The sequence below is a fragment of the Oenanthe melanoleuca genome, chromosome 7 (assembly GCF_029582105.1).
Source record: "Oenanthe melanoleuca isolate GR-GAL-2019-014 chromosome 7, OMel1.0, whole genome shotgun sequence".
Taxonomy (NCBI): domain Eukaryota; kingdom Metazoa; phylum Chordata; class Aves; order Passeriformes; family Muscicapidae; genus Oenanthe; species Oenanthe melanoleuca.
Genome location: NC_079341.1, coordinates 2,295,336 through 2,312,098, shown reverse-complemented (window position 1 = coordinate 2,312,098; position 16,763 = coordinate 2,295,336). Strand labels below are relative to the sequence as shown.

At 47.3% G+C, this 16,763-nt stretch overlaps 1 long non-coding RNA gene across 1 annotated transcript; it reads right to left on the bottom strand.

The window, feature by feature from the left end:
* Positions 1-389: 389 nt before the first annotated feature.
* Positions 390-16,537, bottom strand: LOC130255567 (uncharacterized). The gene is made up of 5 exons (XR_008840951.1): positions 16,462-16,537; positions 6,646-6,821; positions 6,047-6,290; positions 3,870-3,984; positions 390-1,358 (listed from the first exon to the last, which is right to left on the bottom strand). It is a non-coding gene; the product is annotated as an uncharacterized LOC130255567 (long non-coding RNA).
* Positions 16,538-16,763: the final 226 nt, after the last annotated feature.

The window sequence follows — 16,763 nt, the reverse complement described above, 5'->3', positions numbered from 1 at the left end:
GCCATCTCGAAGAAACCAGTGCTGGGAAGGGAGGGCTTTACTTGGCTCTCCTTCAGCCAGAAGAAAAACACAAATCAGTCTCTCCACTGGGGCTTTGCCACTGCTCACCTTGGAGAGCTCTGGGACAATCATGGAATGGTTGGAAGGGACCTAAAGCCCATCCAGTCCCACCCCCTGCCACAGGCAGGGACACTTTCCACTGTCCCAGGTTGCTCCAAGCCTATCCAGTCTGGCCCTGGACACTTCCAGGGATCCAGGGGCAGCCACAGCTGCTCTGGGCACCTTGTGCCAGGGCCTGCCCACCCTCACAGGGAACAATTCCTGCCCAATATCCCATATAACCATGATCTCTGGCAGTGGGAAGCCATTCTCCCTTGTCCTGTCCTACATGTCTTTGTAAAATCACTTCTCACCCTAGCTGGTGAGAATTTGCTCTGCTGAGGCAGGTTTAGGCATTAAGCATGTGGAAACTCAAGGATTTTTTACTGGACACATCTTTCCTTCCCAAAAAATACCCATCATCACAGTAGCTGAACTTCTCAACCCCTATGTATTGGATATCACATTTTTCTGTCCCTTCTAAGCCTCCTCAGAGCTTTCTTAGCTCTCAACCCTCTCTGTCTTCTCAGTCCCCCTCAGGACCATCTTAACACTCCTTTTTATAATCAGTTCCACTTGGAACAGAAACAACATGAGCAAAACCAACCCTGGAGATTTTCCTACCATCAGGAGAGATCCCAGCAATGAGAAGTCCTGCCCAGTGTTTATCCATGACCTGCCCCTTCTCTGCTCAGGTGCCAAGTGCATTGCAGTCACAGTATGTGAGTCCTTTCTGCACAGCTCACACCACTAAAACCAGTTGGAAAAGTGGGGTAATTACTGATTTTAATATCATGAGCTTGACAGAAAGGGAGTTAAGCAGCTCTTTTTAATGCAGCAGTCTTCAAAGTAAAGCTGTGGCTATTTCAACTCCATGTTTCCTGATCAGTGCAATAAAACCTGGAGGAGCACAAGACATGCAGGAAAGGAGAAGGAGGTGGGAAAAACTCCTGTATTGCCTCATGAGTGGTTCCATTTCAAAGCACCAGTGAAAGCCAAAATTATGAACTCAGTTACTAACCAGACCCAGAGCAGAAGCTCTGCCTAGAACTTTAGAAATCCAAGTGAAATGTCATTCCTTGGTGGTGTTCCATCCTCAAGCCAGTCTGAAGTCATCCCCAGGATGTGATGGGTGGTGTTCCATGATGTCCTGAAGAGCCAGAGGCCACCCTGCTCCACCCTTTCCAGGAAGGATGGGTCCATCCTCTCTTCTTTCTGCAGGACCTTCCCTTTCCAGGATCTGCTCCAGCACATTTCAGCTGCACCAAAGCACAGAAGATAAAGAAAGTGCCCGTTTTCCACTGTCAGACAGAAAAAGGAGATTCCCTGAGGCTCCTTTCCATTCTCTAAACAGCCAAGAAGTTGTTCTTCACCAGAATGAAAGGCCAGAAAGAAATCTGGAGCTGATCTGAAGCCCGTCAGTGGAAATTGTGAAGCCCTTGCTGTCCTCAAGGAAGCCAGGAGAGCGGAAAGCAGAGAACCACGCTCTTCAGAGCTTAAAATATTTACTTAAAACTGGATGCCAGGAAGGTGAACCAAAATAATGCCTGAAAAGACAGAGTGGCTATTTAAGGGATGGAAAGACAGATTGTAATTACAGGGTCATGGGATAAATTTAACATGGCTCATCTGAAACAAATTGAGAACCGATTAGGCACCCAAAATGAAACAAACACCTCTAAGTCCTTTATTAACTCTTACTTGGAGTAGCAGAGGAAATTCAGTTTTAAAAGCAAATGCCTTCTCACTTTGCAGAGAATTTTATAGGGATGAATCAGGTACTAAAGTTCTTGCCAGCAGTTGTTCTGCTTGGCTGCCTAAAAGCAAACAAATAAACAAACCAAAAAACCCCAAACAACTCCTTGATTGAAACTTCAGGCTAGTCCTGGAAAATTCCCAGCCCACCAATAGCGCTGGTGGGAGCAATCCAACAGGAAGATTTCGGGCAGAAGAAAGGTTTTCTGCCAAAAAAAAAAGTTAGGTTTCATGGAACTATCGTCATGGAAATATTTTCAGTTTTCCAGCAGGACAAAAATTGAAGGAACGTCTTAATTTTCAAGGTTAAGTCATCATTTGGTCTAAATCAGCTGCTGTTCTCCACCCTTTGTGGGTGAAACTTTCTGCTGGAGCTCCCTCAACATGATTCATTCCAACCCTCTCCCAGGAGAGCCATTGCATCCTTGGCATCCCTCCTGTATCCTGAGAAACACAGTCCAGCCAGAGGAGAACAGAGGCAGCTGCTCCAGGCTCTTGCACAGAAACAGGAGGACTTAATCATGCTCTTGACACGAAAAAGAAAAGGATACATTTGGTTTTGAAGCCAAGCTGCAATGATGAGTCAAGCCCAGAGTGTAATCAGCACACACCCACCGCTGGCTCCAGAAAAGGGAGGGTAATTTATGGGTTATTGCAGGGAACCAGGAGACAGCAGCATGGCCACCAGGCCAGCTGCCACTTCTGCCAGTCCCTCTAAATCCTCTGGATCCTCCACCAAGCTATGAACGGCCAGATGGATGAAGGAGAGGGAAAAAAGCACTTCCAACTGCTGCAAGACCTGCACCGAGTAGTCCATTGTTGAGCAAGAGGCCCACACATGGTGACTGGTCTTGCAAAACAGACATTACACACAGTTTTGGGGCTTTCCCAGGCTATCAAGACATTTTGGCTCATCCTCCAGGATTTGGCATGAAGTACTTATGAGCACAGACAGGTGTTTGGGTAGCAGGGATGGCCAGCTGTGGTAGGGCAAACATCTGGTGCCCACGACCACAAGGAGCTCCAGAACAGCTCCTTGTGCCTTGGACACGTTGGGAAGTCAGAGCAAACAAAAGATGGATTTAGGGCAGTCCCTGGGACTCAGTATTGGTCTCACAGTGTGTTTGCACAGAGCAGAAGGTGCTGCTCATTGTGTTTGGGCTGTAGCTATCAGTAACTCCTAGGATTGCCCAGGAGTTCAGGGCAGGTCAACACGCCACGAACAATTTCTGTGCTCCAAAGATCAACATTCAGCAGTGACTGGTATTTACTTCATACCCTGAGTCATAGGACCCCTGTTAGTTCTGCATCAGCTAATTTAAGCAGACAGGGATATGCTGATGGTATCTCAACCCCTCCAGACTCATTTTGTCAAAGGACCACCACACTCTGCCTTACCTTCAAGGATTCACTGGCATTCAGCCTGGAGAAGCAGTGAGTTAGAAATCCCAATGTGGAGCCAGAAGTAAAGATTCCTCTCTGTTTACTCACTGAACTGCAGTCTCTTGGCCTTCCCACTCAGGAAAGCTTATCTTTGTAAGATTTCAACCAGCATTTACATCCCCATAACAAATCCACACAGAACTTGAATGAACCAGACTAAATGGCTACGGGTGTTTTCAAGGTCATTGAAGTCAACAGAGCAAATTTCCTGTTAGGCTTCTCTCAAATAATGTAAAACAAAGCCATTTATTTACTCTCAAAAAGTATCTGGGATGACATAAGCCTGCTCTCACCAGCAAGAGGCAAGTGGGGCTTGTAATCCCTTGCATACATTTGGCCATTGAGGTCTTCTTTGAGTTACAAGTGGAACTTCACACTTTGGGACAGATGCTTTTGGATCTGTAGGATCTGATGCTACCATCTCAACATCAACCAGCCTATCAAATACTTACACAGGAACAACACTACTGAGAGTGAAGAGGATTCAAGAAGCAGAATTACCATGTTTAAAACTTTTTCAGGAGTTTCACACCCGCCACACAGGTTCAGGAAATTCTGAGACTCATTCCTACCTTCTTGTTCTCCTTCCTGCAGGTGATGTGACGGTTTCCATGTGAGCCTGGTTCATGTCAATGCCATGTGTAAGGACCCTCGTACCTGGATATTCACAAATGTTTCATTGCACAGCTGAAAAACGTGAGAAGGAATAAATTATGAAGCATCTTGAGCCATCATGCACTCCCAGGAGGCACTTAGATGCTTACAGGAATAATGTACAACTACATTACAAAGCCCCCTGTTCTTCAAAGTGATGCTGATGCTGCAGAAAATGAGAAGTCAATGCTGCAGAGGGCTTTCAAAACTGCCTGTTCCTTAGGGTTTATGAGGGGGCTGTGATGTCCACGTTAAACGTAGGGGTTGCATGCCTCCAAACCTATGTTCTTCCCTTCTGTGGGCTTTAGGCTGCCAAATCAAATGCAGAAATAGCTTCAAAAAGGGTTCAGAAGATGTAGGCTCACCCCAAGAAGCTGAGACATTGTGCCTGCTCTTACAGACACAAAGCCATCTGAAGTACTGAGGGGCAGCAGAGCTTTGACACGGAGAGTCACAAGCTGCTGGTGGCACGGAGCTATTGGCAGCTGCCCAGCTCATTATGGCCAGCCATCCTTTGAAGGCTATCATTCTGTGGAACAGAAATCAATACCCCACACACTGCTATGAGCTGAGCCCAGGGGCTGGGACACTGGGATCACTGGGAAAGCAAGGAAAGGGAACACTGGGAGTGGGATAACACACAGGGAGCAAGCACAGCCTCGCCTGATCCTGAAATATGGAGTGGAAAAGGGGAGCCAGGAACACAAAACCTGTTGGATCCCAGAAACCTGGGATTTTTGAGCTTTCTGTGGTTTCTGGAACTGACCCCTGGAGAACACTGCTTTTGACCTGAGGCCTTGGAGGAGGTTTCCAAATTTGAGTGATGGTGTTAAAATCACAGGTGTGTAGTTAAATAAAGTGTGTGATTTCACACACATGGTGAAGGGTTTTAAATTTGAGGTTTTTATAATATAGTAATAGGTGTGGGACAAAATGGAGGATTTTGGGTGTTCTTTCCTTTCTGTCTTCTTCCTTCCTCTCCATGGTTTCAGTTTCAGGCAGTAGTTTTTGGTTGGACAGTCAGTGCTGCACTGAGGGTCATGGGAAGTTAATTATTGGGTTAAAAATATAAATAATACAGGTGTTAATTCTCTATTGGACTGTTTAGCTTTAAGAGACCTTGTAGCTGCTGGATCTGGCTCCATTTTGCTCATTTTTAGCTGGTAGCTAGAAGCATTGCTGAACTCTCTGTACTTTTTGATAAGATTTAATAAACAACCAAACCTGAACACGAGAAAATTCATCTCCTTCATGTGTTTTTTAATCCTGGCTCTGAGTGAAGGCAGAAGAGACTCCAGAAAAACCACTAATTAAGTGGTGCAAAACATCCACCACTGTTACAAAAACCTTCAGGCTCCTGCTGCAGGGAGCCTGGTTTGTCATCCCTGCACACAAAGGCAGGTGCTGCTGATGGGTCCTTGCCATCACCCTGTGTGGCCAGGCTGATGTCATCAGCCCTGTGTCAGACTCTTACAAACACTGCCTCTGCTCCAAACCACTTAGTACAAAAGCATTCCTTTATCATCACAATATCGTCCCAAATTGCACAGGAAACACACCTTCCAGGGCAGCATTTTAATATTGATCAGCCCCAGGGATCTGTGTTAGCAATGGATGAAGAGAGGCTTTAAGCACATCCGACAGGATCACTGTTGTCCAAGGCTTTGGATCTCTTTGTTGCCCTATCAAGACACTGCTCTGACCCGCTGGGCTCATACCCCTCACTGCCTCCAGCTGCTTTTCATCGCTGTCTAAGAAATTATCACAGGAGACTTCACGCAATTAAGCCTCAAAAATGGGGATGTCAGTCCTCCAGGGGAACTAAGCCTGCTTCATGAAAGCCACTTCAGCCTTTGCTTTTGCTGCACAAGGTGGTTTTTTTTACCCTGAGGATTTCTATCAAAGCAAGACACTAGTCAAGACACAGCAAGCCACTGTAGTTTTTACCTCTTTGTAGCTTGTCAAGGTGAATGTCAGTAGAAAAAAATAAAAAAAATCTCAGAGGTGACCAGGCACAGAGATGGCCATCTAAAGTTACATACTTTGGTAGAAGAAAAATAAAAAACCCACCCCTCTGTTTTTAGTAAAAGCAAACCTGGTCTGTCTCAGCGCCAGGACTCCGATTAGAAATCAGCGACGGGAGCGTAATGAGCTGCACAAAGCCAGCCCTGTCATACCTCACTGTTCCTCCTGGCAGACTGAAACCTCTCTCAGCATCCAGGCCTGGCTGAAGGCACCTTCCAGCCCCCATTCCCAGTGGCTGGCCTGGGGAAGGTGTGTTTCAAGGCCAGGCTGGCTGCAGCATCTTGCAGGATTGGAGGCACGGGCTGAAGCTGATCCTGCACACAAGAACACCAGGGGGAGGATGGATAGATAGGGATAGGGATAATATTTGTTCTGAATGTATGTGCTACAAGAGCATGCTTCAAACCCAGCTGTGCAAACAGAGAGGGTAAGGAGAGGTGTCTCTGGTGAAGCCCAGCTCTGCATGGATGGTGGGTGAGGGAAATTCAAGCTCTGGACAGCACACTCCTTTTTTCTCCTCCACCCATTGCTAACCCTCCCTGATCTCTGCAGCCTCCCAGCCTGAAGACAAACATGGGGCATCCCCAGAATTAAAAGCCTGCCATGTTATGACTGCTTTAAATCATCCCTGCTGAACCCAGGCTGCTACATCTGGCATGTTCAACCCACCTGGACTGGAGCTCCAAATCAAGATGATGCTCCCATCTCAGCAGTCCATGTTGAAATCCCAAGGCTGACAGGATTAAGGAGAAGAGACAGGAGTTGTCATTTCACCACTTCCCTTAGCATCTTCCTCTGAAGACCTTAAGGCTTCTTACGTGGCCAAAACATCTCCTGCATTCTCTCTGATCATGAAAAGCAGCAACAAATTGAGACAAGGAGAAGAACAAACTTTCAAAAATTGCAGCTGACATTCCCACTGGAGAGATCTAAGCCATTCCTAAAATAAGCACTCAAAAGGGAAACAGTTCCATCTTGAGAAAAAACCCTACATCTTGCATTTTGACTGGGCTGGACTGCTACAACATTTATTTTCAATTATGAAAAACAAAATGGCAATTTATGCCCATGCAGCACCTACTCACCCAGACCATCCACCACTCTCCAGGCATCTCGGAAAATGTGGGATAAATATAGTCCAATCCTTCCTTTTTTTCCTCCTGGATATGACAATTCCAAACTGAAAACAAAGAAAAGCTGACTATCTTTCAGTGTGAATGACTGCAGGATTTCACTGCAGATGTGTTATCCAAAATATTTCCTAAACCACTCAGCAAACAAGGACTGGGCTTGTACTTAGTGTTTTACATTTTTATTTTGTCTCTAAAACAAAGACATCATAAAATAAGTTAGTCTTGTTCCCTTTTTTCCCCATCTCTGTTTTCAGAGGAAGGAACAGTATGAACTAAAATACAAATTTACAGATAAAATTCATGTTTAGCTTCATGGAGGGGTAAAGATCCTCATGCTGGACATTTTGACCCTGACATTTCCTTACTGTGGCTGATCCAATCTGCAAAACTTCCTTTCATTTTCAGTCGGGATATAAAACGCCAGTGATCCAGAGGACAGAAATATTTGTAAAATGTCCAGTTTTTTCTGGCCCTTACCAACACAAAGGAATTGTCAGAAAACAACACAGAAGATGAGGAGTTGATTCTTGGCTGAACTACAATTAAGCTGTAGCTTTCCCTTCACTTCCAGAGCTTTATTAGGCAGATTTTATTTGATGAAATCAATTATACGGCACGCTGGAGATAAGTTAGGGAATTAGTTTTGCTTATGCTAATGCCTATCACTCCAGGGTGGTTTTCCTGGGAAGAAGGTGTGGAATTTAATGTGATTTATTTAGGAACATTATTCCAGGAGGGGAAGATGGTTGCAGGGAGGAAAAGTGAGGGCAAAGTTCCTCAGGACCATCACCTGTGGCATCTGCTCATTTCCTACATATTTTTCCCACAGCACACAGAAGTTTTGTGGGCATTTTGAACACTGGGAGGGGCAGGGAGATGTCAATGCCTTCTGGAGCCTTTGGTTGGGGTGGTTGCATCCCTTGCTGGACTAGCTTTTGGCTTCCTTATTTCCAGTTCTAGTCAATATAATACCAGCACTAGCAGATTGCAAAAGGGCCTGACAGAGCTCGTGCCAGTGGGGAGAAATTGCTTTCCTCTCTTCTAAAAATGGGGCACCCACATTAATCCAGCACCAGCTGCTAAGGGCACAGATTTTCACTGTTGCTATTAACCTATCTCATCTTGTGATCCTTTGGAATGAAGCACCTCTGGAGAGGAAGGAAAGGCTTTCAGTACCCATTTGACACTGGACAAAATCGAAGGCAAGTGCAAAGGCTTCACCTGATTCCAGAAGGGGACAATTACCTGCTAATGATGGTGCCTGCAAGGCTCATGGTCACACTGAGCTGGATACAAAGCTTAGGAAGCACAGCTGGTGGGAAGTGCCACCTCTCCTTCCAACTGCATCACTCAGACTGGTAATAAACTGGAGACACTGGTGGGAAGAGGGTCCCTCCTCAGCTGACTGGATTCGACACAGAAATCTCTCAAAAACTGCTCAAGTGTCCTCTTGCAAACCCAGATTTTGGAGGCTCACAGCTCTGCTTGATAAAGCAAGACATTTCCAGAAAAGGCAAAACCAAATGAGCAAAGTCAAACCCGAGGCTTTGTTTGCTTTAGAGCACAGGAACCAGCCCCCAGAAATGAAACCTTATCTGGTGCCTCTAGCAGGCTGGATCCCTGTCTTTGCCTTGCTCCCAGATTTTCCTCCACACAGGCTGGCCTCTGAAGAGTCCTCCTGTGGCCACATGAAAGGCTTTTCACACCCCTGCATGGCACCAGCCTTTAATGCAGCCCGAAAGTCAACGCCACTGTTAGATCCCTTCCTGCTGGATCAGAGCTCAGGCTGCTCAGCCTTGAGCTGAGCCTAAATGTACCGTGAAAAAATCTGGAAACACAGGCACTTAGGGTTTTAATAAATGGAGATTTACTTAGTTTGAAGCTCAACATCAGATTTCTGCTGTACTAAAGTAATTACCATCCATTAATGAAGAAAACATGGGATTTTTTTTCTTCTTCATGAAAACAAACACACAAGAAATTTAAAAGCCACAGCTTGTATCCTTCTAAGGATTGCTTTTAATAAATTGAACATGTACCCACTTTCGGGCATGGAAATGCATTTGACTGGGGAAAATTACCTGTTCCAGAGCTTTTTTCTCTTTGTTTGATAAAAATGCTGCCAAGTTCAGACTGCCCAAGGTGAGACAAATCAGGGATGTTCCTACAGCTTGGCACTGTGTGGGTGCCTGCTGGGGGCACATGGAACCACAGAGACCAAGCAGAGAGTGGGGAGCAAGGCTGAGAAAGTGAAATTTTAAAAAAAGGAAAGTAAAAAGAACAACCAAAGCTTCCTGATGGCTTTCCCAGCTGATATTAAATACCAGCACCAGCTGGTTGCTGGTGGATAGAGTCCACACAAAAGTGAGGGGTCTGGTTTCTGTCAGCCACAGCAACAGGCTGAGCCCCACAAAAGGGATGCAGCAGATTTTGGGGAAAGCATTCCCAAGGAAAGGTGACTCTTCTTCCTACATGCCAGCAAGGGATACCTGCTTATCACCAGCACTTGTGTGGTGACCAAGGATGGCGTGTGAGGGCACAGAGTGCCAGGGGCTGGTGACCACAGAGAGGGAGCAGGCGCTCCTGTGACTCCAACAGCAGAGAGCAACACAATTCCCCACGGGCTGAACCCATTTACAAGTGTTTTAACCTCATTTCCACCACTGCATTCCCCCTCCCAGGCTTCCCCACCAAACACAACAGCAATTCTCCCAGCTCCCATCTCCGTGACCTTTCTGCTGTCCCGCTCCCCCCACCTCTCTACACATGAACGTCACCTGTAAAATCCAGTCCCAGTCAGCTCTCCCTGACCTCTGCACCACACAGAAATTCCTCCTGCTAACATCAGACATGCTTGAATTAGCAAGGAAATGAAAACAAGCCACAGGAAAGGAGCGGGCTGGGGGAAAGGTGGGGATGGAATGCTAAGCAATCATGTCAAGTCACGGCTGGCCACAGCCCGTTAGCCGTGTCTGAGGGGTCCTTGTGTCAAAACAGCCAAGGAGGAGTCCTGCACAGCCAGTCCTGCAGCTCCTTGGACTCTTTTTTGGGACATGGGCTCCTCCAAGGCCTTGGCACCCAATAGCTGCACATCCCAGAGTGACACAGCTCTCCTGCTTTGCACCAGAGAACCCACAAACCACCCGAGGCTCAGCCCTACAAAATCACCGCTTTAGGAGATGCTTTGCAAAGCTGCTGAGAGAAAGGAGTTTGGAGAGGAATTAATTAATTTTATTTGGTATTAGAAATTTGAAAAGTTTTGGTAAAAGTCATGAAAAATTGAAAAAAAAAAGCCCCAACAACACAAAAACTACCACTGTTATTTCCAAAACCAGCTTGTTTTCCTTATTGCTTGTTCTAACACAAACACTGGGAAAGATTCCAGCACTGGCACAAGCAACTCTCTTACCCACCTCAAAAAAATAGCTGAGAAAATAAATTAATTTTCTTTTCATCCAATATCTCCTCAGCGTTGTTTTTGCTGGAGCATCCCAGGAAACAGAGCAGAGGTGAAGAGAACCCTTTCATGGTTGATCAGATTGAGGCATTGAACAGTTTCTTTAATTTACCCAAGCAGAACTATAATCCCAACATATTTGCATGTAGAAAAATTGTCTCCCAAATTAATCTAGGCATGACTCTGGGGGGGTAGAGGAGACTGCCATTTTATTGATGTATCTTTATATTTTCTAGTTCAAGGAGGTATAAAACTTTTTCCAATACTCATTGTGCCTTTTTCACTCGTGTGTTTTTAATGGTGTGATGTGTTTTTCTCATTGATAATGCTCTTAGAAGCCCTTTTTCTCCAAGCATCCCTTTGGAAGAACATGAGCTGCAGGAGCAACAACTACAACCAGAAGAGCTTGGGATCCTGAACACACAGTTTGGGCTACACAAGCAACTCTGCAGTGGTCCAAAAAAGACAAAACCAGCAGTGTGTAGCTCTTGGGAGGTTGATTAAGTGAGAAATGAGGAGGATTTGCTTCCCAGGACAGACTATTTGCTCCCCACCACATAAACTAAAAGGGTCTTTTTATAGCAGAACGTTTATCAGCTCTTCCTCAGCTCTCCAGATCTGATCACACTGCAATTCTCCAGTCTTCCATGTGATATGGAAAGAAATAAAATTATATGGAAAGAAATTAAGTGACCACATTTAAAACAGCTCTACAGGTTATAACCTTGTGAGAAGACTGTCCAGAAACATTAAAGATGAGACTTAAATCCAATGAAATTGTGTAGCTACAGATGTGGCTCCCTCCTTAACACACTGGACCAAATTCAACTCTGCTCCAACACATCCAGCCCAGCCATGGCTCCCATCTCCAGCCTTAATGAAAGCTTGTCCATGGTTTGAACCCAGCAACAATTAACCTTGACAGGGGGAGATAAGATTCAAATTTCAAAGCACAGAGGGTTTGCTGGGATTTTGTGTGCTTTCATGAGGCTCTGATTATTATTTTAATGCAGTTGTTTGTGGTTTAGTTTCCTTTCCTTTTTTATTTTTTTCAACTCCCCTTAATGGTAACACTGAAAAGATAAAAGTTTATGCACTCATGGCAGGAGCCAAAGGATGGCCCAAGTCCAACCTACCTCCACCCCACTGCACTCCTTGGATACACTTCCAGACAAGGGGAATCAGACAAAGAGATGCTCAGGACTGACTGGCCTCAGACTTTTTGGAAAAGGGAGAACTCATTAGGTTAAAGGGAAAGCCAAAAGTAGTTGGGAGAGTGCTTTTTTAGGGGCCTAAATTAAGGAGCCAACACATCTCCACATAGTTCCCAGCAGGAAGCCTACAGTCATCCCCAGCACTGCTGATAGCCCCCCGTGCTTGGCAAGGTTCCACCCAGCCATCTGGAGCTCATCCACCAAGGTGCAGCTCTGAGGAGGAGACAGAGGGGCTGGCAGAGGTGTGCAGAGAGGAGGAGGGCAGCAGGGGGATGAGGGCTTTGGCTCCTGAGCCTCAGCAACTGAGGGCATATATCTTCTGCCAGCTGCCACTGGTGTGGGCAGTCCTAGGAGAATTTGGGATAACCAGCAGAACGTGCATTGAAACTCTCCCAAGAGCTGGGCTTGCTGCCCTTTCATTGGTACCATCCCCACTCACACCTGGTGTCTCCAGGAGCCACAATGCCAGGCAGCTCCTGCCTCATGGAGCAATGCCTGCATCCCTTCTGCTCTCCCCAGCTGATGGTTTGATCTTGATGCCTTCAGCAGAGCTCCATCTGACTGGGGGCCAGGAGCTGGCTCAGCACCTCTGTGCTTCCTTTGAAGGCACAGCGATGCTCACCCTCCCGAGGCTGTTAATGAGAGCTGCTCTCTACTGAGGTGCAAGCACAGCTCTGAAACCTCCACCAGAGCTCTCCAGACAATGCAGCCACGGGAGGTCTCTCAGTAAGAGGAGAGAATCAAAGCTGGGGAGTGACCTGGTCAAATCAGCTGTGGAAGGAGATGTAGGGGGAGGTGGGAGAGAGCAGGTGCGCTGTGAGCGTTGCAGTTTTCTTCCCATGGCCATTGGGCAGCAAAGAGCAGTGGCAGGAGAGCTCACAGGGGCTCTCAGTATGGGCAAACACCACCTGGAAGGGTTTGCCACCTGTGGGGCTAGAAAATGTGCCATGGGCATATGAGTGAAGCAAAGGAGAGTGCAATATATGGAATTTATTTACAGCCTCTCCAGACACATCTATGAGCACTGCTGTCCCCCCTGCTTTGCACTCACACTGCATGCACTCAAACCACTCATTAAGTTGCATATGTGAATATTCCCTTCTCTCACCTTAAACCTGACCTAGGAGGACACCTTGCTGGAGGCGAGGGGAGCAATGAAAAGGGAAAAAAAGCAAGGAAAGAGAAAGGGACTTCTGCCAGGAGACCACCAGTACATCACATCACCACCACCCACTGCAGCAATGAAAACACAGCCCAGGTTGAGTTTTTCCTTCACACCTCCATGTTAAGGTGAAGCTGCCACATCCTCCCCATGGAAGCTTTTAAAGATGCAACTCACCTTTCCCCCAGAGCAACTCCTCAAGACTCATCCCAGTATTCCCAGATATTTTGTTCTTTGTTGGCATGCTGTAAGAACACCCATTTGTCTTCTTAAAAAAACTCCTGCAGCTCTCTGCCCTCGTGCTAGGAATGATCACTTACTCTCCTGATGACCACCCTTCCAGCTAGAAACCTGGGAAGCTCTTTTTCCAAGGGCTGCTTGGAGCCCAGGAATGGCTTTTAAAGCATGTTGCTCTCACTGAAATCAACCAAAGTTAAGGCACAGCCTTTTCCTAAAAAACAATCCCACAAGGCTCTGCCACTATGATTTCAATCACTGGGGGGAGGAGGGCAAGAGTCAGGGATGCTCCTGGCCAAGCTCTGCAGAAAAGATGCACCTGCAGGCAGAAGGCAGGCTCCTCCCAGAGCCCAAACCAGCACCAAACCCACAGCTGAATCGTGTCTTCTTTTAGATTTTCAGCCCCTAGAACAAAGGACACAAAAGCCACAAGGGCACAGTCATCTTTCTGACCTGTCCCAGATTTTTTGAACTACCCTGGAAAGCTACTGCAAGGGCTTTAGGAAAAAAAATGCTCCTGATAACATAGAAAGCCAGGTTTTAATATTGTGTGCATCATGGTGTGGCTCACAGCAGGGCACCAACCTTTCACAAAACCTAGTTCAGGGGGAAAAGTCTTTCTAGTAGCCCAGGAGCCTCTAAAAAGGAGAAAAAATGGGGCATCACACCTCCAGAAAAACAAGACACACTGACAAACTGCCTGCTCGCAGCTTCCAAGCAATAAGCAAGCCGTGGGCAGCCTTGATTTTTAACAAGACATCACCAATGGTGTATTCCAAACGTAAAGAACAGCTCCTGGGGCCAAACCAGCAAACAGGACTGCTTAAAAATCCCGCAGCTTGTGAAAGCTCGCAGAGCAGAGCTCCGAGCTGCTGCTGAGCTCGGGGTGGCTCAGCCTTTGCCACATCCTTCCCTGCACGGCTTTCAAGTGCCAGCCGAGCACAGCGCTTTTCCTGCTGCTGGCTGGTTTCAGATCCTTGACCTGGTAATGGTATCACATCTGCTAACTATTATCAGAGGGGGAGAAAGGCTCTCCCTCCTCACTTCCCTGCTCCAGCCCCGCTCAGCACCGTGTTGTGTCTGTGAGAGCCGAAAGCAGCCGAGCTGTAATTCAAACAAATCAGATCTAATCACCCTTATCAGAAGGGTGATAAAATCAGCAAGGCTGAGAGGCTGAAAAAACACGAGGCAAAGAGGTATTTCTTGATGGGCACGGAAAGCCAACACCTCTGAAGAGCTGTTTTCCCCGCAGAGACATCGGATCGCAGCGGGGCACTGCTGAAGAGAAGTGTCTGTGCCGGTTCCCTGCCATCTTTTGCAGACCCAAAAAATGTTATTTCCCAAACTCTGCTGCTGAGAAGAGCTCTGAGACATAGAGGGCTGCACTCCACAGTTCCCCATAGCTCCTAAATTTTGGACAAAGTAGTCACAGATGGACTAACGCCGTGCCAGCCAGATGTTCAAAAGGTGGAGCAATGGTCCAAACAAAACTTGGAGACAGATCCAGGTGCTGTGGAGGTAACCACAAGTCTTACTTTGTTAGCACAGAGCTGAAGATGAGGGTTTCCTGAGTGTCAGACCCCGTCCTGGAGGACAGCACAGTCCTGGATGCTCAGAGAAGCATCCAGGGGTTCTAAGGGTCAGTCTGCACACAGCAGCATCCCACAGCTGGTTCTCTTTGCCTGGTCAGCGAGCCATTGCCAGCTCCTGATCCCAAATCCACCATCTCCGTGGTCCTGTACCACAACAGGAACAGTCCTTGGCAGGTTTCCTGCCTTGGGCTGCCCAGACTTTGTGAACCGGGGCTGCCATGCGATTTTTGTGGTTAAGCTCAGCTCCAGAGGAACCACCTGGAGCCCTGGGCCAGCTCCAGGAGAAGCTCTGCCTTGGTGTGACTCACCTTCCCGTGGCAGAGGAGCCTGAGAAGCGTCCAGGAGAAGAGCCTGACGCAGGATGAGGCGTGTGCAGACAGACAGGGAACTTCCTGACACACACCCCTGACCTTGCTCCAGCCAGCGTGACGCAAAACAAAGCTCCACTTACCCACTAGCAGGGGATGTCACGCAGGGATGGAAAAATGAGGGTTGGAAGAGACCTCAGGAGGTCACCTAGTCCAGCTCTGTGCCCCGTTGGAAGAGTTAGCACTGTATTATCCCTGTCTGGCACACATCTAACCTATTCTGAAAGGCCCCTGGTAACAAAAGCAACATATTCCAGGCTTTTGCTATTTATATCCTGATTTCGAGCACTGCTTGAAGAATGGAGGGCACAGAGGGGAATTGCTGCATAATAGCTGGGAATAGCTGCATAATAGCTGAACACTGCATTACTAAAATGTTGCAAGACCCCCAGGGGAAGCTGCTGAATAGGTAAGTACATCTCAGTACAAAATGTAAGGGCAGGGCCACCAGCAAGGTGACAAGTGCACATTGGAGTGCCCCAATCGGCCTGGCCAGGCCACCTGGCAGAGCTGCCCAGGGTGGTCGTGGAGTCTCATTCTCTGGAGATATCCAAACACACCTGGATGCATTCCTGTGTCACCTGCTCCAGGTGAGCCAGGGGGTTGGACTGGAGAATCTCCAGAGGTCCCTTCCAACCCCAATTATCCTGACCCTCTTTCACTGTGCAAGGTGATCTCAGAGCTGCCTGGGTCCTGAAACCATTGCCTCCCACAGAAGCTGTCCTGACATCCTTCCCAGGGATTAAAAAAACAGAAATAAAGTGGTGTTCTCAGCTGCATGGGAGAGGATGTCTCTGCAAGATGGGGGTCTGGGCATATTGACACAAACATGGGGACTTTTGAAAAGAACACTGGAAACGCTTAGCACAAAATCCCATTAGCAAATAAGGGGATTTCTGGGAGCACCATCTGTGCACCACATTGAACACCCGCCCTGGAGCACGGAGACTGAGGCACGTTGCATATGGAAAGCCAGACAAAAGAATATACAATAATACACAAAGGCAGGGAAAGCACATATAGCGCAGGGAAGAAGCCAGAAGAGACTTTTTCCTCCCCATCCTCACAATACCCGAAATCCCATTCCTTTCACAGCCTTCCCACCGTGGCTCCTGAGGCACCTCACGTCCCTTTGTGCCCGCTGTGAGGCCCCGTGATGCTGCCACAGAAGGGGAGAAAGAGCTTTGATGTGAATGAGAATCAGCTGACAAACCAAAGCTGCTGAGTGCGAGATGACACAGAGGTTTAGCCTTGGACATGTTTTGCTCCCCCTTAGGGTGTTTTCCAGGGAGGTCTCCCAGATTTCTAAGGCAAGAGATTACCTGGAAAAGGCTCTGTCTCATCCGTGAGCTTCTTCAGCTCCACCGCAGCAGAAAAATCCAGAATAGCCACACTGGGGTAACTCTGAAACAAAGCAAGAGAGGATTTGGTGTGAGCAGCTTTTGGAGAGCAAAACAAACCCAACTTTACAAGTTGGAAACTTGGAGGAGCCCTCTGCAATGACACTCCAGCACCCCTTCCCTTCTGCACTTCCAAATGTCTCCGTCTTTGTCCGCTCTCCCAAGGGCTCTTCAACAGCCTCCTCCAAAACAGCTATTACAGCAATTACTGCAATTAATTGATT